The following is a 24326-nucleotide window of genomic DNA, read 5'->3' as shown; positions in this document are numbered from 1 at the left end:
ATCCTTGGCAATGTACTCAATAGTAAATCAACCATTTCATTTAAAAGCATACTTTAAAAATAAACGTATGGCTGGGTAAATGTGAGCCATGAGTATCTACGGTACTTATTCAGTTTGGGGGAGACTCTGATACGCAGCAGCACAAGATGTGGCATGTGGGCTCTTCCTTGCTGCAGACAATTTTCTACCCAGAGGTAGAGAGATTGTAGACTTCTGCTGTTGTAGGAAGTGCTGCTAACAGTGTTTACAAAAATGGTTGAGAAAACCCATGTCTGTCTGACAGCTTTTTACCACATCAATTATAAATGCATTTTCCCTTGGGTGGTATTATCTCTCGCCCAAGGAATTTTCCACTGTCCTGGAGCATTTGCTGAGGAGAATTGATTAGGAAGGCGGCTTCCCAGTAGATGGAGAGAAACTGCAAATGCTTCTGTTTGTTGATGCTGTTGCCCTCGTAGCATAAGTACTGCAAGAATGTGAACAATTACAGCCGAAAATTCACGCGGAAGCTGCTATGATAGGATTGGCAATTCATGCCTGTGGAGTGGAACAGCCCCAGATATGTGCTGTTTGAAAACATCTACCTGGGCAAAGTGGTATTTGCTGCTGAGGGAATTATAGACACCAGCCATCTGTAGGGGTAGGATGAAGACACATGTTTTATTTAGGGTGGACTGGAATTATTTGGATGGGCCATACTGAACAGTTTTTCTCTGATTATGTTTGTGTAGACTTAGGTTATTTTTTTTATTATGATAATGGCATATAATTATTAGGAGGATAGATTTTTATAAGGAACTTTAAACAATGCTGAATGTATTTCTTGAGTCAGTTTGTTTATGTGGCCAAATTTTAAAATTTGCAAGTGTATTTATATGTTTATTTTACTTTTACAACATAACACTTGGTTGTGTTTGGTTCTGAAGTAAAGCTGTGGCATCTCAACCTTCCTTTCTGTATGATTTCATATTGGAGTTGAATGGCAACATTTTCTTCTCTAGGACTTTTTCTGTAACATCTGGCTCAGGATCAATATATAGGAAATATTGAGTTAGCCAATTAAAATAAACATAATGCTTAAGTTTATAGATTTACTAGGAAAAAATGAATAACTATATGAAGCAAAAGTCTTATTTTAGTTCAACTTTTTGAACCTTTGGTTCTATGACTATGAAATTCTCTTTAGGGTACATGTTAAAAACATGCTGTTCGACACAGTAGCCATAAACCACAATGAGTGCCTGATATTTGGCTAGTCAGACTGAGATGTGCTATCGTATAGAAATAAAATACACACTGGATTTTGTAGACAATTTTTAAAAAAACAGAATATAGGAGATAATCTTAGTAATTTTAATTTAGACATATGTGGAAATGAAATATTTTTAAGATATTGGTTCAAATAAAATATATTATTAGATTTAATATCCCCTGTCTCTTTTTACCTTTTTAATGTGGCTATTAGGAAATTTAAAGTTGTGTGTGCGGCTTGCCTTTGTGTTTTACATTTTATTCCTATTGGACAAATGTCCTAAAAATAAAAAAAAGGGGAGCTACAAGCTTATAAAGATGTTTACTATTATACATTTAATAGCTCATGATGTAGGCATTTCAGTATACAACTGAAATATTTTTCAGAATATCTTCATTCAGAAAGAATGGCTATAAGCATTACAATGTAGAAGTGATTCATGGTATGCAGGTGATAGAAACGGCAATATGTAGAATACATGTATCAGTGGAAAAGGGAACAAAAGAATTGTGTGTGTAATACATATAGAACTTCACAAAAAAGTATTTGGACAGAAAAATTAACTGGAAGATAATGTGAAAGATAATTTTTATAAGGGAAATAAAATTTTAAAGGAATTGTTTTTCTTCTTCAAAATCCCCCTTATTGATATTATAGTATTGTTTTCACAATTAAGAAAACTAGAATAAAAAGATGAAACTGGCATAGAAAGGTATTTTTGGCTAGCTCTGTGTCTTCCAGGTGATGTCCTGTTACGGGTGTTCAAGCATCTTACAAATCTGAGTAGCCAGTCTTCACTGCCAGAGAGCAATTGATGTTTCTGTTGTGGAAATGTAGTTAACATATGGTTCACCCTTGGGCCTTATGATGGGATTGCTAAAAGCTTGCACAATACTACCAAAATAGAAGAAATAGCTCTCGCTCTCGCTCTCTCTCTCTCTTCGACTTCCTCTCTCAAAGAAACCAATTCTATTCAACCACCAGCTCTGCCTGCCCATCATTTCTATTACCACCCCCCAAAACTAAGCCCCCCTTGTCCCACTATCTCAATGTATCATATTTTTATTGCTTGACAGCAGCCTCTGTCCTCTCATCTTAGATATTGCACAAGATAGCTTCCCTAAACTACTTCTTTCATGATATCTTGCCCCTATTGATTAGGAAAAATAATGGAAACCTAAATAAACAACCACTTTCTTACTTATAGATTATAAATCGCTTGCCATTATATGGGTCTTTCTTCAAGATCAGCACTGCTGTCTTCTCTCATCATTACTACTCAGTAGTCATCTTATACAATTGAATGGAGATTAGGTTCTAATCTCCAGTTTACCTGGTTTAATTCCACTAGTCTAAATAATTTCTGGTCTCCATCAATTAAAACAATATTCACCTTTGAAGGCCTCACTCAACTATCACCTTTTGAGAAAGTATTTCATCTACTAAATGCCAGTTATTTCAGCAGAGGTATAAAACTGAGGCACCTGACGTTAGCAAACTGTTGATGCTCTATTTGTATCACTGAGATCTATCTATTCAGTCCTCAAGCTAAACACATAAGATCAAAACTTCCCTCTGGCTTCTCTTTTATACCTTTATCAAAGTACTATTTTCTGTTGGTTTTGGTTTCTAAATAGCTCTTCATTTCCTCTCTTCATCTCTCTACCTTTTCTCTAGTTTAGGTACACCCTCTTCATCATGCCTGGATTTGGGACCTCCTAAGTGTCCTTACCTGATTTGATCTTCTTGCATCCCCCAACCACTCTCCACATAACCACTGAAGAATTAATCCTAAAACACAAATTTGATGACTCAATTCCTTATTTGAAGGTTTTTCCTTACTGTAACCTTCAGGATAATATTTACAGTGTTTATATATACAAAACTCTCTATTGCTGGTTTTATCTATCTAGCAACATGTTCAGAACTTACTATTATATAGTTTATACTCCAGCAACACCAATCTTTTTGTTTGCTGCTTAATACATCATGTCATTTTAGGTTTTGTCTCTTTTCTCCTGATCTTTTCTCTGCTTCTTTGACCATTCCCATACCTACTGCATATAAGCAAACTGAACATGACTTATTCCTCCTTATTCTTTGAAGTTAAAATGAGCATTTATTTCCTAGAAAATAATTAGAAAATCAGTCTTGATTGATACTGACATCTAGTTTCATTGCATTTCTTCTATTCTCTCCATTCCCGTGGTGCTTTCAACATAGAGCTATCTATTCATTTCCACAATGTTTTGGAAATATTTGTTTGTCCCCCTCATCAGACAGTGTACACCTTGAGAGCAGAGAATATATTTTATCTAGTTTTTTTTTTCAACCAGCTCCTAATACATGGTGGGAAGCCAATACTAGTTTGTGAAATGATCTAGCAAAAAAAAGAACAGCTTAGCTCATTGTACAAGAAAGAGTTATAATGACAAGTTTAGTCTCCATTTTAGTTGCATTAATGCCAGTGATCAAATGAATATTTTAAAAATTCAATCTAAAGCTTCTTTTCTGTTCTAGCCAAAATACTAGTGCTACATGAACAATTCTCTTGGCTTCTTTGGCATGTTAGTTTCCACATAACAAAAGATCTTGACACAGACTACCTAGAGAGACAGAGAGAGAAGGAGTGTGCAGACAGATGTCACCTTGAACTTACTGGGTATGTTTCAAGTTTATGAGATCAGTCAGTTACAGCTTGCAAAGGTGAATCCAGGTCCAGGTAAATGTTAGTATTAGATATTTGAGTTTTGCAAGAAAAACATTTTCCATTGGGCTGCTCCTTTTAAATACCATGACCAGAAGTGTCCACAGGGAAATCAAAGAAATGTGTTTGCCTTTACCTCTCCTTGTTATCTGTGCTATCTATTCCAGGATTGTGACACTGTACTGCTTTTGTTTGGTGAGTATGGATTTCCTAAGGGGACCTGACGTATCTTTTGAACTACCAGGGAAATAAATTGTCATCTTATACAATTGAATGGATAAGAATTTATGATAAATTTACAAAATGCATGCTAAGGGATTTTAAAAATCTGGCTACATTTGCATATATTTTTCCTCTTCTACAATTTATTTTAATAGGAACTAGAAGTAAATGTTTCTATAAAACAAGTAAATGATGCACTAAGACCTGGTTCTAAATGATGGAAAGGTACTTCAAAACAACAACAGCAACAAACAAACACCAAAATATGTCTTGTCAAATAAGATGTTTTGACCATAATTTTAAAAGTTACATGAAATAGCAGGTTTTGATCATTTGATAATTTCCTTTGTAATTCTCCACCAAGGAACAAGACTATTTTTAGTTTTTCCAAATGAGAGATAAAGTGAAAAAGTTATTATAAATGTTTCTAGACTATATCATTCATTTTTAAAAAGAATTATCTTCTGAAGACTGTGATCTTTAAAAGTGAGCTTCCTACAAACATTCTTAGCCTTGCATTACTATTAATGAGCTTTATCACTGATTTGTTAGCAAACTTCTTCTAAAGGTCTATTGTTATCAAGCTAGTGTGCTAGAATGTAAGAACTTTAAGAAGAAATGAAAATTCAAAGACTCTTCTAAGATGATTGAGACAAGATCCCACTGCACACAATCAATGAACTCATATAATCAATTAGGGAGACTCATTTAAGGCCATACCATACCCAGACATCAATGAATAAAGCACAATTTCTCCATTAATCAAATATGTATCCAGAATATAAGATGCCAATTGTAACCACAGCTCCATATTTCCCATTGAGGTATTTAAAAACTGTAGATAGTATAGTGAGGAGTGAGAACATAGTAAAGAATTTTAATATGCTAAAGTCTTTCCTTGCCAAGCCTATCAGGTACGACTCATAAGCTACGTGCAGAGCTTGGATCAAGTATATAAGGGAATATCTCCATAGCCCCTGTTCTTCCACAGATGGCCCATTTCAGAATAAAGAGCAAAGGCCACCTTTCTGGCTAGTAGCCATTCTCTACCCTAATGCTGTTAGATGGCACTAACTCAGGCTTTACATAGCAGCTGATGGCCAAATAATCCAAGTGTAATTAAAAGTCATGTTCAGAAAACAAAAAGAAATCCCCACAGAGCAGTTTCCAGGAGGAAAGCTATCAGGCATCCACATGGGAGGCCAAACATAAAGGATATATGAGCCAAAAATGACTTGGGAAAGAAAAGGGACCTGGCTAAAGATGGAAGTATGAAGGAGGGAAGCTGGAAAATCTCCGGCTCCAAAAGCAGTGGCTGCTCATTGCTGATTAGCTCACCTGAAGGTGACAGGAAAGGAAAATAAGAAAAATCCCTGCCTTGGAACTGAAACAAGAGAAATGCCCTAAGCTCATTAGCATCAGGGAGCCAAAAGGCTTTGTTCCCACACAAAATTAGCAGAGAGAATTACAGAATAATGACCGTCTTTGGTAAACAGACTTAATGCCTGGATGTAGCTGTGGCTCCCCACGTCCATTATTTTTCCTGCGGACAAAAAGGAACATTTGTATTGAAGTCTCTGACGTCAGCAAACAAGCTTGGCTGGACTTTCCCTAGGGGGCATGAGGAACTTATTGAAGCAATGAAAAATTATAAAGTGGTAAAACAGTTTTGACAGGCAAACCCTTTGGAGAAAAAAAGAAAAAAAAAAACTTCCTTCATCAAGGCAAGTTTCTATGATTTAGGTTAGAAAAGAAACATATCAAATGTGTACTCCAGGAAATTGTACTACCTGAGTCTCCTTGTTGGGAAGGCAGAAGACATGTCCCTTAATGAAATATTTATGCTATAGGAGGGGAGGGATTTCCCTCTGTATGAGAAGATTCATTTACTAAAATTACTTTCAGACTGTCTGATTTCTGCCCATTGAACAGTAATAGGGCATTATTGGGATTACCAGTCTTACAGAGCAGAAGCCCACACAGAGCCTGGACTCTTTTGTGAAGACATCAGGGTAGTGGTATTTTGGTTCTTACAATTGCTGTTTTTAAATATGTAGAGAGCACTTAGTAGCAATGCACATAAAATTATTTTTGCCTAATACTACTTCAACCCCCAAAGCTGGATAAATTGGCATCACACATGGAGCATGCGTTTGGCTTACAATATAGACTATATGGCATTCATGACATTCAGTTTGGGGGAAAGTGCTCTGGAGGATCTCTTAAGTCACCCTTACCACCAGAGCAGCTAAAAGTGAGGCTTACTGAGAGGTTTCTTCGATTATCAACCAGGAGGGAAGAGTCATACATAATAACATATCGTGTACATGAAAAACAAACGGTGTTAACTCTAAACTGGAAGTCACAAGCACAGATATTTTAAATTATAGGCAATGATGTGTGACTTAGTGGCTTCTCACATGGGCAACTCTACCATGAACATCTGCATGTTTGTTCAAGTTTTAAACAATATTTAAAAGTCCAAGAATATCTTAGGGAGAGCATACATTTGGGACGACTGTAGAGATTTTTTTTTTCAAAAACATATTGAATGAGTTTCACGGATTTCTCTGGTGCATGCAACTAGCTCCTGAATTTTGTCTGCCAGATGAACACATGTTTTCATGGGAGGTAGTGAAGTACAGCAGTTAGGACTGATGATTATGAAGTAAAATAAATCTAAAACACAATCCTAGCTCTGCCTGCACACTACTTAATTTTTCTGACCTTCAGTTTCTTCATTTATGAAATGGGGATAACATTGAACCTATGTCAAAAATTTTTGAATGTTTGTTCCTTGACTCATGCAGCATCTGGCATACGATAATCACTCAAAAATCATACACTAAAATAAAATCAATTAAATAGACTCAATAAATCATGGATGACTTTCTATTAGTAACCACATTAGAGATTCAAAGTGGCTGATAGCAAGGAAAAGGTTTCTTTGACAAGGAGAATTCCATGAATATAAAGTCTTATTACTCCACAAGGAATAGGTCAGAGCAGCTGCTATTATTATAAGGATATCAAGAACTCAACAGAGAAGAAGTCTCATACCTTCCACTTTCTCTCTCTAGGTTTTTTTTAGGTGGTCAATGACAGTTCCATGTGACCTTCCTTTGTCTTTCCTTCCTTTGTCTCACAAAGTTGCTTTAGTGTGCCTCTTATATGATTATTTGGATGAGACCCAGCCCCACCTATATGTAAACTTTAAGTAATTTATTTCTTTGAATCTCAAGGTCAAATTTGAATTATTAAAGTGTGAGATAAAGGAACCAAACAAAAGAGCATGAAAGGCTTTTTCTTCATTCATTCTACAAGGGCAGGGTTTGGAAATGGGGTGAATGGGAGGAGACAGAGGGAGTTATGAGGGATGTGATAACTCACATGTGCTGAAGGAGGCCCTTATCTCTGAGTTAAGAAAGAAGAGACTTCCTGACTTCCTCTATCAGCCAATGAAATACCATGTGGCATTTCTTCCTTCCAAGCGGATTCTTTCGAATCAGGCCAAGATACTCTAGATGGCCATGTGTTTTTAGGAAAGACGGTAATATGTGAGTACAACATACATGATTTTGGTGTTTTGCTGAAGGAAAGTTACTGTTATTCATTGCTTTCTAGAGTCACATAATTTAATTTAAAGAAATCTTGGCTTATTGTCATGCAAACTGTTATCTTTATCAGCCTGACTTTGAAACGTTACTATTTAAGACAATTTTCAAGAAATTAGAGTAAAATGTGAATATTAGTATCATACAGAAATCATTTGGCTTACTGGGGAATTCTTAAAACTTGAATGAACTTCATTTTTCTTTCTTTCTTTCTCCCTCCCTCTTTCTTTTCATTTTGGTGAGAGAGAAAGAGAGAAAAACAAATCTGTCTATAATTGCCTCCAAAAAAAATCCTCTAACTGCCTCTAAAGGCAATTTGGGAAGAATTTCTTTAATCATTCACTTATGTGCTGCATGTATTTAACCTTATCAATAAAACAAATATTTTAATATATAACCTAGAAATCATTGTTATGACTCCCACTGGTGTAGGGGTATGGAGAATAAAATCCAAAACAAAACTATAATCTTTCTTGGTTAAAGTAAGTTTCCACTCTGGAAGGAAAGATTGTGCTGCTATAAAAGAAGCACTTCCATTGGCTCATTGGCTATAGCCAAGATGAGAGAAGTGTGTGTGTGTGTGTGTGTGTGTGTGTGTGTGTGTGTGTGCTTTTCAGCAATTGGAAGTCAGTTATACCTTCAAAGAAACTACAGAATTTCTTTTGGAGGTTGGTTCTTTTCAATAATTTTAAAAGTTAGGTAGATTCAGAGAAGTAATAAATTCATAACCTGTCTCACACTTATTTAGATAACATCAGTGTTTCAGGCTTTGCCTAAGATTGTCCTGTTGACTTGAGGACAAAGAAAAGAAAATACTGGGACATAGATTCAACATGAAGGGTTTTAAAGAATTCTCTTATTACTTGAAGACAGCCTACTTTCATCTGCAATGTGAGCCATGGGAACTCTGATACTCTCTGCTTATCCTTACCTTTGTAAGTCAAGAGCTTTCGGCACTTGTTGGATTCAAAACAGAAAGTTAGAATCAGTTGAATGTCAAAGTTGGCATCTCATTGGAATTTACTTTTCAGTTATAAAGTGTTTTATATTCTGTTTATTTTGTATGGTTTGGGTTTATTTGCCCTTTTCCAAGAAGAAGATATTTATTTTTGCATGAAAAACAAGAGGTATAATATTTATGAAGATTTTTATAGTCAATACATGTGAAGGAAATACATTTACAATGCAAAAATAAGTTGTGTGGGGAAAGAATCCTTGCATGTATTTATGTACATTTTTCTGTGAAGGAATTCCATAGACTTTATCAAATTCTCAAAATGTCTTAAGAGTAAAAGCATTGAACAACAGATCTGTACGGAAACTGTTCTGATTAAACTAATAGAATAAATGAGTAAATAAGTACAAGAAGTTTAGAATTTGAAGGGTATTAAGTAGGGTTGTAATTTGTCTTTTAAATACTCATATTAAAAGAAGGAGTGAAGAGGTTATCTTTTCTGACGTTGGGAAATGTCAGTGGTTGTGGACATAGGCATCAAAGAGGGCAAACAAATAAAGACCATGAACTTTTTATAAATGAAAATACGTTTTGCACCCAGGAAACACTTGAATTTTCCTTCATTAATCAGAGGCACAGAATCATCTAGGTAAGTTATTAAAATGCAGATTCAGATTCAGAACAACTGGGGTGGAGCCTGAGAATCTGCATTTCTGATAAGCTTCCAGATGAAACAATTGCTCCTGCTGTGTCACATGTTGAATAACCAGGCCTATGGCTAATAAATGCTGTGGTAAGCAAAGAAAAAGTGGCACAGTGTTTTATCTGACTTTCTAATTTATCTTGCTTTAGCACTGGGTTGACTTTTCCTCGTTACCTACACCCTTGGACAAGCATCAGTGCCTTTGTGTTATTTCATGACATCCTGACTGTTCTCCCTGCCTCGTCTGTCCTCTTTCTCCAAATTATCAATATTATTATTATTGTTATTGTTATTTCTATTATTAATGCTGTCTGCCAGGTAGTCTTTTTTTTTTTTTAAGATTTATTTACTTTAGAGAGACAGAGTATGAGGGTGGTAGGGATAGGGAAAGAGAGAGAATCTCAAGCAGACTCCTTGCTGAGTGGGAAGCCAACATGGGACTCTTATTTCATGACCCTGAGATCATGACCTGAGTTGAAATCAAGAGTCAGATGCTCAAAATGAGCTACTCAGGAGCCCCATGCCAGGTAGTCTTTTAAACACTTTTTAAGAATTGACTCATGAATCCATCCTGTTGCACATCAGTCATCTTTCAAAATATCATTCAATGATATCAAAATATCATTCTTATCATATTGCTCTCATACTCCAAATCTTCCATCAGCTCCAACAGTTCTCTCAGAATAGATTCAGATCATTTTCTCTTAGACACTCCCATTCACCATCATTGTTCCAGAGTCAGAACTTCCCAGATGAGGCAAATCACAACTTTGCACCATTCTGTAATGTAAGTGTAAACTTTAACTTGCCATTAGTTAGCTAGTTAACAGGGTCACCTTTTGATAATCCATTAATTATACTATTTATTTTTTTCTTTTTTTAAGATTTTATTTATTTATTCATGAGACACAGAGAGAGACAGAGAGACAGAGAGACAGAGAGAGAGAGAGAGAACAAGCCAGAGGGAGAAGCAAACACCATGCAAGGAGCCCGATGTGGGACTTGATCCCAGGACTCCAGGATCACATCCTGAGCTGAAGGCAGGTGCTAAACCGATGAGATACCCAGGGAACCCCTGTTTTTTTCATCTTCTCCCTTGACATGTAAGATTTTTGTAAGTTTGACAGCCTTCTATGGCTAAGAAATCATCAAGCATTAATATGTCTAGATTATTTAGTGCTTTAGAGTAGATATTAATAATAAAAAGATTCCAAGAACTTTCAAGGGAAAAACAGGAGATGATCTACTAGAACCAAGGTTAATTTGGCAAATGTGTCTTAATTCTTTTTATGTATATCCTGATACCATATGCATTCAGGGTCTTTGTTAAATGATGTAGATGGCTATCATGTTAGGTTAGAAATATCCTAAAATTATGAAGGAGTGCAGCTTTCATAAACTGTAGAATACTTGGAGAAAAGTATACATTTTCACAAGTTTTCATGTCAGCAATATTCACGATAGCAAAAACTGGAAGCAATCAAGTGTCTATCAGCTGATGAATGGATAAACAAAAGTGGTATATCCATACAATGGAATACTATTCATTTCTGAAAGAGAATGCAGTGCTGATACATATAATGATATAGATGAAACCTGAAAATATGCTAAAGGGGGAAAAGAAGACACAAAAGGTCACATATTGTATGATACCATTTATATGCAATTTTCAGACTACGCAAGTCCATAGAGAGAGAAAGCAGATTAGTGGTTTCCAAGAGCTAAGGAAAGGGGGGGATTGGGAAAAGAGTTTCCTTTTGAGGTGATAAAATATTTTGAAACTAGACATGATAGTTTTACAACATAAGTATAATAAATGCCACTGAATTATATATCTTAAAATCATTAAAATGATGATTTTGTATTGTGGGAATTATGTAAATTATAAATAAATACATGTTTGAAGGAAGTTTGAGGTGTTCTGTTGTCTATTTCTTACTGGATTCATTGGTCTCATGTGGATAGCAAAATCTTCAATAATTGTCAACAGATTGGCCTTCTCTTTAAAGTTACCACGTGGTCTCAAATGGCCAAAAAGACTACAGGGAAGCCCATGACACATATTCCTCCATGATAACCTTAACCAATTCAAACCAACTTATCTAGAATTCTGGGCCTTTCATAATATGAGTTATCATGACTCGACTTTATTTAGCATAGCTCTCCAAATTTAACCTCTGCTTCATACAGATACATCACATCAGAATTCCATGAATGCATGAACATAATTGTCACCTCCATATATTTCCTGATATCATTAACCCCAGGTGAAATACTCCACCCTTTCCTCTAAACACATCCTATCCATTCTCTAAGTCCTAGCTAAAGTGCATTAGGATTTATTGTCACCTTTTTTGAAAGATGTTTCCTTCTGCACTGGTGAGTTATATCCAACCCTCAAAGACTCATCATGTGTCGTCAGTGATATCTTGTCTTGTCAACTAGTTCATTAGAATTGAGGCCATCTGTGTTACAATAACTTAGATAAGAGTATAGGCCTCTGATCTAAAAATAATTTGGTCATTTGTTCCAAGAAAGCTTTGCCCAGAAAACATAAGCTATAATCTGATAAATAATTTCACACCTTGCTTCAGGAACTTCCACAGGTCAGTTTATAAGAGACACCTAGGTAACAGCTTACTTATTAACCACAGTTTACATATCAAGACTCACTTCAAGACTTTCACTCTGCTATGTCTACCATTCTAACCAATTACATTACAAAGTATACCCAATCCCTGTCAATTCCTACCTTTTAAGATCTGCCTTTAACCACTTAAACTCAGACCCCAAATCCTTGTAAATACTCAAATTCTGGCTCCTCAGTTCAGGCACTACTGAGGCTCTGTCAAGATGTTTTCCCTTAATGCAGTAAACCCTAACAAAGGTTTGGTTTTGATTGATTAGCAGCTCTCTAATGAGAATCAGTGGGAACTCATCATCCTAACACATGAATCAGTCTCCCTTATACTCACTTTACCCATGAGCCATGATGGATAAAAAAGGAAGCACTTCATAGAGGAGAAAGAACAGGAAGGAGGGATTTGCATGAGAAGAAAAGAAGGAAAGAAAGAGAGAAAGAAGTCGAAAGAAAGAAAGAAAGAAAGAAAGAAAGAAAGAAAGAAAGAAAGAAAGAAAGAAAGAAAGAAAGGAAAGTGAGAGGGATGCCTGGGTGGCTCAGCAGTTGAGAGTCTGCCTTCAGCTCAGGGCATGATCCCAGAATCCTGGGATCAAGTCCCACATCAGGCTTCCTGCATGGAGCCTGCTTCTCCCTCTGCCTGTGTCTCTGCCCCTCTCTCTGTGTCTCTCATGAACAAATAAATAAAATCTTTAAAAAAAAATAAATCTCATGATGTGAGCCATCATCATGCAAATAGCATATGTTACTAAGAGTCAATGTCTGGGAAGGATCTAGTTGGGAGTCAGAGCTTCTTTTCTAATTATACACACAATTATTAGCCACATCGGGGACATATGATTTCAAATAGAAAAGTAGCTTCTCTGGAAATTTAAGGTAATTCTTCCTAAATTGGAGCATAGCTCTCTAAGGAACCAGGATCTATAATGACCTTCTGAAGTTGTAATGGAGAGACCCCTCTGGATTCTATTCTCTTTTGTGGACATATTTATGGGTTTTGGTATGATTGAACATTTACTGGTACCTAGAATTCTGTAGAGTGAGTTCACCTCTCCATTAGGGTACTTAGCACTGATTATTCCCAATTGCACTCTTGTGCATCACTGTGGTGATAAGCCACATAGATTATTCATTACACTATGAACTGAAAAGTAAGGAAGAATGAAAGTTCACAAATAGGGAAATGACAGGGACTGTGAAATTGGTGCATCTTGGGAACCAAAAATCCTACCCTCAAATCTTGGATGGAAAAAGCCCTTAGTCATGCTATCAGGAAAACCTTAGAATTATTACTAAAGAGCAAATTATAAAGGATACCACAATACAGATTGGTGGGTGGTGGGAGGAGCCTTTTTAGGTTAACAGGCTAAATCTTAACCACAGTAAACAGGAGAGTGAGTCTTTCTGAATGAATACAGCCTTAACCTGCCATTGGCTTTCCCGTAGCTTACTTCAATTTAGGATTCCAAACAGTAAGACATTACAGACTTTCTGGAAGATTCTGTGCCCACTTTTTATTTTTTCTAATTATTAATCATGTGACCTAGAAATTCTCCCTGATGGCACTCCTTAGTGAATGAAGAATCTATCTTCTTCCTGGGGTTCAAAAAAAGTGGGGGCTCTGTCATCCCATTACTTTAGAAAACAGTAAAACTCTTCCTGTAGTACTTGATTCTAAGTTAATAAATCAATAGATAAATAAGAAAATAAAGTTACACAAAGCTACTTTAAAGAAAATGAAAGGTTTCCAGGTCAATTGAATGGTATTATGAGACTAACTGAATGTATTAACATATCTAGGAAAGATTATGTTGGCCAGAACGAGTGTTGGTTCCATGAAAGCTTAGCAGGACAGTCAGAGAAATCAATGTTGCTAGTATTCATTTAGATGAGGTGGAGGAGAGAATGCTCTAGTCCCACTGACAAAACCTTCTCTAAAAGTGCAAAGAGTGTTCCTTGAGCTACCTTAGCCAGATGTGTTCTGAGATTCTGTAAGACACTATGATAGTTCCATGATCGCCATCTGGCTTCCCACATAGGCCTTCAGATTGTAAAAGATTGGTTATGCCCATGAGTTCTGACTTTTCTGTGACCATCTGATTTCTTGGTACATATTGATAGGTACCTATGTCTCCAACAACTTCTTATAGATATCTTTGAAAGATAGAATTCTTCCCATATGATGAAATTAGGATTCCGAGCCTGCAAAAGTGAAACTCTGTTCAACTCACTATGCCATTTTGTCATGAATTCTTTTACACAACTATTCTCCTCAACATAATTACCCTCCTTAAACATTTAGCTCTTCCTTCCTCACCTTCCATATTATGGATGAAATGGAAACCACCAGTTCCTCATCTCTCTGTTCCAAACTCACCAAATCACCTCACCTATATCTTCAACCATATATCTTCTTTCTCTGCCTCTCTCTGTCCCTTTGTGGCTCTCTGCCTTTCCTATAGACATAGATATATTAATTCATATTTATGTGTATATAGAGGTGTGTGTGTGTGTGTGTGTGTATGTGCATCAGTCAGTTTTTTTTTTTACTTCCTTAAGAGTACATTCTTCTACTGTGCTTTGAATTTCATTCTCTCTCTTTTAACTGGTTCCTACATGTTGCCAATTTTTCATCCAACACATTTATAAAATGCTTATTATATTCCAGATACTAGTCAGCAGCGCAAATTTTCTCTTATCCTCATTAAAACCTTTCAAGGATGGCATTCCTATCAATTTTGCAGAGAAGAAAATAGTCACAACAAAGTTAAGTACAATACAGATGGTGAGTAGCAGAGCTGAGCTTTGAAACCAGGTTATTTTGACTCCAAAACACTTTTTCTTGTTTATTTTTTGTATTGTTTCTTTCCTCCATTAGAATATTGGCTCTCTGAGAGCTGGGACATATCTCTGTTGTGAAGCACTATATCCCCAAATCCTCCAATAGTGACTGGCACATAGTATATATTCAATTGATAGTAGTTGAATAAATTAATGAGTGAATAAATGAATTCTCCTTTTATGGATATGGAGGCTGAAGACTTTTTCTTTTGACCTCTTTGCTCTCTATACAGAAATCAGATGTTCCCACCCCACCCATCACAGTGTCAGTGGCTTGTGATTCTTCTTTTTCCCTTGGAACTCATTAACTTGGCTAAAATATGGCTTACTGGTTTTCGTTCATAGGTTTCCTCTTGGCTTATTTCTAATTATTTCTCTTGAAATTATTCTTTCTTGAGTAACTCTGGCTTTTGCTGGAACATCCTGTTCAGAAAGCTGGAGGGGAACAATTTGGTGTATTTATCAGCCTCTATATGACCTTGTTGTTCCAAACGTCCTCAGGCCAAATCTGATTTATCTTTTGCCTCAAGGGCACATATTACCCAGGTTCCTGTATGTACTAGCTTCGTGTGGCTCAAATCAAAGTCCTTTAGCTTACAAAATCTCTGTTCAATGCACTCCCTCACCAGATTTTCTTCTAAGAGAACAAGTTGCATTTTAGGTGATAGAAATAGCTGGTAGGTATGCTTCTTCTCAAGCCTTCCCTGCTGACTACTGAGAGACATTGAGGAATTTTTCCACAGGACTGTTTTCCACCTCTTCCTTACCCCTTGCCTGACCCTAGATCTCATAACACTGATCAATAGATCGTTAAATATGCTTTTGGGGGACATCTTTATGTTGCTAGAAGTCTGCAGTTGAACATTTTCCTCTTATTATGCTCTTTCTTTGGTGCTATATTCATGAAATTAGGCAAAGCAGCTTTAAATTTTTGATCTGTAGCAGTTTTCTCCATGGAGTTTGGTGTCCCGCCCCTGCCTTCATTGCCTTTGTTGTTTTATATCTAGGAGCCAATTAATGTAAACTATAAGAAAGCTAAAATACAGATTCTCAGGCCTCACACTTGAGATTCAGATTGCAGGTCTGAAGCTGCATCTGCAAATGCACATTTAAAAATCTCCCTAAGTGATTCTGATGTATGGCTTTTTATAACACCGTGCTGCTGAGTGTTCTTCATAGATGATGAGCAAAAGAAATGGGTCTGTTACTGCTATTTTAGCTAGAAAGTGAATTATTACAGAGGTAGAGACTTGGCTTTATTTATCTCAGTTTTCAATATTGCTCATGAAACAATAATTAAAACTTCCCATCAAAGCTTTCATGGATTTCCTGACACCTAAGTTTCTGCATAAAGAGCATACCTGGAAACTAAAGAGTTAAGTCAGTTTTCACCTAACCATAAATGAAGTAGAGGGAGAGAAAGCAGATTCTGCCCCTGGAGATTTGAAAGGACTTAAGTGTTAGCACTAACATATTGAACCTAATTCTCAGCTTCAGAGGTAGTCAGGGCAATCACCCAAGAGATCAATGCTTGTTCTCCCCTGGGGACAGACGGACTCCTGCCTTTCCTGTTCCATACCCCAAACCTCATTTCTGACCAACTGTCCAAGACAGAGAATAGTTGTTGTTTTTCTTCTTCTTCTTCTTTTTCTCTGAAAAATTCATTTAGGACATAACATCATAATTTTCCACCCCCACTCGTTTTTCTTCTTTTTGTGAAAATCAATAACCTATAGAACTGGATTTTATGAAGGCTGAAGCAGTTAGAAGAAAATAAAGGAATGAATCTTTTGGCTCATCATATTTCACACACCCACCTGCTTACTGCCTTTGTGCCAGCCAGAAGAGACCAGGGAACACCTAGGTATGGATGCCATGTGTCTGGGCAAAGTGGGCAGCAAAATGGAAAGGAAGTATTCTCATTACACAGAGGTAGAGAAAGAGACAGACACACACACACACATATACATAGAGGAAGAGAGAAAAATAAGCACACATAAGAAAGAGAGGGAGGGAGAGAAGGGAAAGAGGAAGGAGGGAAGGAGCAGCATGAACTTGAATGCCTAAATTTGGCTATGGCACTGGTTTCATGAGTAGAAGGCAACTATTAAATATATGTTGACTGCTAACTGATTTAACAAATGAATTAATAAATGAATACAGGAATGAACATTTAGTAGCAAATGAGAGCAAGTTAGGAAGATATTAGAAACATACTAGAAGTCTCTTTCATGGTAATAGAATCAGGAAAAATTCTACCTTTCCAATCATAGGGTATCATGATCTAAATAGTATTGAAGGTTGCTTAACTTGATAGCAATATGTAGGGTATGTTAGACTAGGAGAAAATAGTTATAAGCAGTCCCATTTGGCAAACAGTATCATGCTCTAGGAATGTGATGAAGGTCAGGCCTGGGATAAGGACAGTGTTAATGGGGAGAAGTAGGCAGTAAGAGAAAGTATGTCAGAAAAAAAAAAATGAGAGACTTTAGAAAAAGATTAGACTGTGGGGTGAAAGACAAAGAATAATCTTGGGGGAAGACACTTGCAATTCAAGAAATAATCTTCTCTAGGTTAAGATTTCCATGCAGTTAATTGCTACCTTCTTTGGATTTTCACTATAATGTGTGCATGCTTTTTTTGTAGAGTTTGCATTGTATGATTTATTGCTACTTATTTGTTCTTATCTTTCTTTATGCTGGATTGCTAGCTTCTTTGGAAAAGACATTTACTCCCAAGCCAGTGGGAATCAGTGCACAGGTTCCAGGTATTGGTTCTAGGAACCTGGGAGAGTTGTCAATGATTAGGGAGAAGACTTGTCTGGTGTCATTGTTTTAAAAGGGAAAAGCCAAGACATAAATTCCAAGTGTAAGCTAGGCTTTACAACTAAGTATTATGATCCAATAGATGAACTGCCTATAATGTCAGGGCACAAAGGTATGAGGCCACAGGGCAGAGCAAAAATCAGAGACACATTGAATATATGATAGAAGGGCTATACAAGTAAGGAGGATAATAATAATGATGGTGATATCATTAGAGTATTTCCTATGCACTAACACCATATAAACGCTTTAACTTGTTAATGTTTACCTCAACACTAAGCAGGATATATTAAAAATAAGAAAGCCCAAATAATAACTTTCATTTTACCATTGTTTATCTCCTTTCTCTCTGTGAGTCCATTAAAGTTACAACAGACATTTAAAAACCTGTATTATCTTAGGAAGACAAAGTTAATAAAAGAGAATGCAACCAGGTGTAAAACTTTCTGCATTTTTGCAGAGGTTGGAAGAATGAATATTGACTTAGCTGAAGAGAAGAAGTTTTAATCCAGGATGCCTGTGTGGCTCACTTGGTTAAGCATCTGCCTTTGGCTCAGGTTATAATCTTAGGGTCCTGGGATCAAGCCCTATGTCTGGCTCTGCTCAGTGGGGAGTCTGCTTCTCTCACTCTCCCTCTGTGCTCTCCTTTTTTTTCTTTCTCAAATAAATGAATAAAATCTTTAAAAAAATGATGAAGAAGTTATTATCTAAGTGGCTACTAACTCCACAAATCTCTGCCCTTCCCTGATGGGGAAATAATCTTTTATAAGTGGTGGTGAAACCCTGGGTGGGGAAATGACAGAGACTTGGCCTAGATAAAAAGAAACACTTTCTATGCTACTACCTGCCCTTCTTTCCTTCTCCAAACCCCTACCAACTATCTGGTGCTCTTAGGCTGCTTCCAGGATCTCCATTGCAGCCTCTACTCTAAATCAATGACATGTTTATAATTTGACATTTATAATAGGAATCCAGGGTTCTAGTCTTTTACAGATATGATTAAGTTAGGTTTATGAAAATGATTATTTTATAAGAGACATTGCCTTCAGATATTTCTCCTCACATACCTGTGATTTTGTACATTTTGATATGATCTTCAGTTTTAAAGAATGAGGCAGAAGCTTCAGGTCCAATGACTATCTAGTGTAGAGCAGGAGAAAAAAACACTGGATCATGTTGGCACATGATTACAATAACAATAATAGCAGTCATATGATGTGAGTAAACTTGGAGAGAAGTGTCAAACACTTCATCTCTCGCATCTCAGTTCTAGGCTCCTGAAAGCAGAATGTTTTGAATGGTAGGGTATTACATCATGATTCTCTCTTTTCTCCCTCATTCAGCAACTGTGCTACTTTTGGGCTTTTGAAGAAAACTAGCCCTCAGACTTTGAGATTAGTCACAATAGTTTAACAAGGGTAAAATAGAAAGGGATAAATCATGTATCTTACCTCTTATCTGGCATACCAAATTTTGTTGATTTAAGACGGTTGTTCTATATTTGTCACTAACAGACAAACGATCTAGAACAGACAATTGGCAATATCAAAATATTATACCCCTCCCACTAACCCCAAAAAGGTAGTGTTGAGGAAGATAAAGACTTCTCAGAAGAGAAAAAGTTTAGATCCATCTTTCCTCCACCAACAATGTTCCTCTATCTATCTCCACCATCATTATTCAGTGATCACAGTCCAGGTTTGACAGCAAAATATAAGCAATGACATGAATTAGGAAATTACTGAAAATGAAAAACCCTCAGGTAAATGTCTCTGAGTCAAGATACTTTAGTTGTCTTCATAAGACAAAATTTTAAAAGCCAGAAATTTAAAAAATAAAAATAGTACCTAAATCATACATTTTCTCATCCCAAGGGAGCCTTATTTGTCATCTGGTTTCACCTTCTCCCATCATCCCTGACAGGTCATCATCTTGCCTCATCAGAGTGTCTTCCAGTGAGGAGAGAATTGACCTCAATAAGTGGATACAGTGGAGATGGCTTGAAACTCCACGACACTTCAGTTCTCTTCTCTTACTATAGAATGTATCCATTAATTAATTGAGCAGAGCTGATTAAGTGCTTCCTGCATGCCAGAGGTTTTTATTGGCATTATGAGAGAAGATGCTACACATCTATCCATTCTTACGGGTTTCAGCTAATTATTGATTCAGCAGCATCAGCATTTGGAACTCTTCCTATCTAAATCTACATCTACTGTTTTGCACCAGGTTCTTGATGTTCTTTATCTCCAAGGGGACCTCAGAACCTGGAGTATTATCACCAGCCATGAGACTAAAGTAATTCCAGGCACAATGCTTGTTGAGACACACTCATTAAACAAATACAGAAAACAGGAGTATGCAGAATGATTTAATATGAGCTAATTTACAGATAGTCTCTGCTTTCTAGAGGTTAATTATCTAGAAGAATTCACAGTAACAAACATTAACTACCAAAAGGAAGGCATACCCAATGTATAATAGGTCCACACAAAAAAACAAGTCAATACTTGGACAAGGGAGTCTTTGAGGGAGAGATAATATTTGGAAGTCATGACTGTTAACAAGAATCTGAACCTTTGTGTGAACTTGAAACCCCAGCTTCTCTGCTTTTAAAATGGATACAGATCCACCTTCCTTTTTTACCTGACCCATTGATTCTATGAACAGGATGGAGAGGTAAATTAAGAAAGTGGCAACCCACAAGATTCAAAGGCAGTTTAGATGCCAACAAAGCAGAAAGTCTTTACATAGCACAATATACACACAGGATTGGCAACTAAATGTAGTAGAGACTGAAAATATAAATCATCCAGAGGATTATCTTAGAAATCCTTGGATATTTGCCTGTTCATGCAGAATCAGTAGAGAGATATTGATTATAGCCCTAACCTTGAATATGCCATATGCATTCCTGTCTCTCCCCAGAGATGACCTCATCAGAGCCAGAATAATGGTAGTTATGATCTGTGGCAACAATTCTATAAACACAATGCTCTGTAATTCTGGGGTGCATTTCAGAGCCCCTGAGATTACTATACTCATCAAAGCAAAGGAACTGTACTCTGGGTGACCAAATAACCCAGTTTTTCTAGGATAATTCCAGTTCCTAGTATTTTTCACTCTCAAAAATGTCCTTATTTAGATTATTAACTATATGGGAACTCTTAACTATTCCCTTCTTTCTAAAAGACATGCAGAGGTGAGCCACAGACATCTATTTTCCTGCAGCAGACTTCTAAGTAAACCAGAAGGATAGCTTGAAGTACCCTTGTGGAGAACACAAAAACTGTTTAGAAACTGTACCATAGACAAAAGGCCCTACCATGCTTTGCAAATAAGGTTTCGTCAATTCAATCTGATCTCATTCTAGCTTAATACTTGACCTCACTTACATTTTTGTTGTTGTCTATTTGCTTTATCAAATTATCAGCTATCTCAAGGTTAAATTAGAAGTTTCTGGAAGGCAATGACCCATGTGACATAATCAAGATAGTGCTAATTTAGGAGCAGGCATATGTACCTCATTAATACTTTATAAGGAATCCACAATTGTTCCAACAGACTGAAAATTCTGTGAGTAGTCCTAATTTTATAAGTAAGAAAACTGAATCCCTGGTCCTGTTAGCTGGTATTGAATTGATGGTTCCAGGATTTAACCAGGTGCTCTAAAGACAAATTCCAATCTCTGTTACCAGACTGCACCTCAGTTTTTGTTGCTAATGATTCTTATTACAACAATCATTGCATAGCAGATGCAGAGTGGGACCAGGAGACTTATTAGGCACTTTGGAAGCTTTTAAATGATCTCATAGCTTCTTCCATTGCCAACCTCTAATTCTCATGCAGGTTCTTACTCTGCCAGTCACTGAATCTAGCCTGGAAGTATCTTCCTTCAACAGCCCCTTACTCTCCATGTGTTATTCAGGTCCTCACCTCCCCCAGGAAGCCCTCTTTGATGCCTTAGATCCATGAAGATTTCTTTCTTTTCTGAGCTCTTATATCAGTGACTTCTAGAATCTTAATTTGGAATTTCAGTTGTTGACTACCTTTACATGACTGATTCTTATTTCCATAGTATTTTGTTGACTCACTCTGAATAGAGATTGTATTTGCTCATTGCTGTAACTGCAGCTCCTTTTCTCCCACTCACCCTCATACCATAGGCCAGGACTCAGAGACATGGCAAGCAGAGTAGACACAGACACAACAATGTACAGCATGAGGGTGACTGAATCCTCTTGGGAAACCCTGGCAGTATTGCCTCTTACTATAAAACTGACTCCAGAATGAGATCAGGCTACCTCATGGGTAGTAAAAGGAATAAATCAGGCTCAGGGACCCACCACCTGCCCTTTGACCTCCCTGTTCCCTTATGTATCTGGGGTCCAAAGGGCTTTTACCCAAGGCAGTTGAAGGGAGGCAAGCCTGAACAGATCTCTGCATGGAAACCTCTTTCCCTAAGGCTGGAATGTGTTAATAACTGTGACAATTTCTGACTTCTGATGTGTTCAAATCTGTAACCATCAAATGGACTAAGCCTCATTTGTGGCAGTAGTATTCATCCTTGTGGGGTTTTACTATCAATCGTGACAGACTCTACCATTTAAAACCTGTTAATTTAACTTATATTTCAAAATGTTGGAGAAATCTCAGAGGGAGATATAGGGGCAGGCACACAATTATAAAAATCTGTTACACCATTAGAAAGAAAGAGAAGGAAAGAAGAAAGAAAGAAAGAAAGAAAGAAAGAAAGAAAGAAAGAAAGAAAGATAGATTACCTTTTCAGTGGCAGTTTCTTCTGTTCTGATATTCTTTCCCCAAAAATGTCCATGGGCTAAACCCCTCACCTCCGTCAAGTCTTGGCTTAAATGTTATCTTCAGAAGAAGACCTACCTTAACCGTTAGAATTAAAATCGTTATTGTCTCACCTTGCTAGTTATCCCTGAACTCTTTCCTTCCTCTTTACCCTGATCCTTTTTCTAACATCTTATAAAATACATTTATTTATTCCATGTATTATTTAGTGTATGTCCCCTCACTATGTAAACTCTATGTGGTTGGCAATTTTTTATTGCTTTTGTTCACTCATGCATTACAGATGTGTAGGATAGTGCCAGGCACTTAGGAGATAATCAGGAAGTTGTTTTCATAGAATATAAAAGAATGAGTAGACGCTGTATCCTTACCAAACCCTGGGTAATTCAAGAATGGCTCACCTAGAGATAGTGCAACCAGAGAAGGTGTCAAAAGACTTCCAAGGACACAGAACTATCTGAGTATATACAAATGAGGCCAGACACATGGTTTCTAAGACTGGATGTCAGAATCCTCTCTGCAGTATTGGACCCTATTGGGATCTTTGTTGACACAAGCTTTGAACAAGCTGGAGGCATACTAGTACTTCCACCTTCTAAAGACCCAAGAGTCTGAGAAATTAAACTTGAAAATATACATATCATCCCTCACTCACCTGTTGGCACTTAGATGCTAACTGCCATCTTCCTAGCATTGCACTCAGCACTTTAGTAAGGAAAAACAAGGAGCAAGATACATCAAGGTATCTACAGTCAGGACCCAGGAAACAAACAAACAAAAAGAGTAATGAGAATGGTAAGAATCAAAGAAATGATAGGACTAATACACAGAATATAAGCATTCACTAAAACTCCATTATGATTCAAGCTCCATTCTGGGTATTAGAAATATGATGATGACAACATAAGATTTCAGCTGGGATTTGGGAAGGGGTCACAAATTCATCACTAAAATATAATGCAACAGGTGCTATAAGATTTGCATATAGAAAGTGGTTTGGGAACACAGAGACAACAGTGAATAATTTCCCCATAAATGTAGGGAAAGCTGAAATGACAAGGTAATATTTTGTTTTGGTCTTGAAGGACAAATTGGAGTTTGCCAGAAGAGGAAGGTGTACATTTCAGGAAGAAAAAAAAATAAGTGAGGGCAAATGTAGATATCAGGATTCCCTGCATTTCAGAAAGGCAAGACCCTATAGTTCTCTTTCTTTACTCACTGTGCCAGGGTATGTCTGGTCCCCTCAAACTCTCTCCCAATGCATTGGACAGTGCCTGCTTCATAAGATACTTTTTTTTCTAAAGATTTTACGTATTTATTCATGAGAGACACACAGAGAGAGGCAGAGACACAGGCAGAGGGAAAAGCAGGCTCCATGCTGGGAGCCTGACGTGGGACTCGATCCTGCGTCTCCAGGATCATGCCCTGCGCCAAAGGCGGCACTAAACCACTGGGCCACAGGGCTGCCCCATAAGATACTTCCAAGTATAAATTGAGTAAATGCTTAAAAGAATGAAGCAATCAGGGTCTAGCCAGCTTACTGATCAAGGCTTCCAACCCATTTCCTTATTTTTAACAAAAAGGCTGATATTTTTAAAGACCAGCTCTTGCAGTTCAAGGTCTAATGGGACTCTGCTCTGATTTTGTCACTAATACTTTCCACTATGAAGGTGATGATTAAACCCTGTGACCAGGAGTCACATGATGCCTTTGACCCAGGTGTGCCTAACACAAGTTTGAGCTGGCAGTGG

At 37.0% G+C, this 24326-nt stretch overlaps 1 long non-coding RNA gene across 1 annotated transcript; it reads right to left on the bottom strand.

Moving 5' to 3' along the window:
- Positions 1–1769: 1769 nt before the first annotated feature.
- On the bottom strand, positions 1770–19957 carry LOC140600726 (uncharacterized). Its single transcript, XR_012003887.1, has 5 exons — positions 19605–19957; positions 19209–19280; positions 18825–18897; positions 2985–3043; positions 1770–2072 (listed from the first exon to the last, which is right to left on the bottom strand). It is a non-coding gene; the product is annotated as an uncharacterized lncRNA (long non-coding RNA).
- Between the last annotated feature and the right edge of the window lie 4369 nt (positions 19958–24326).

Source organism: Canis lupus, chromosome 12 (assembly GCF_048164855.1).
Source record: "Canis lupus baileyi chromosome 12, mCanLup2.hap1, whole genome shotgun sequence".
NCBI lineage: Eukaryota > Metazoa > Chordata > Mammalia > Carnivora > Canidae > Canis > Canis lupus.
The sequence above is the reverse complement of the archived record's forward strand: the minus strand, read 5'-3'. Positions and strand labels throughout refer to the sequence as shown.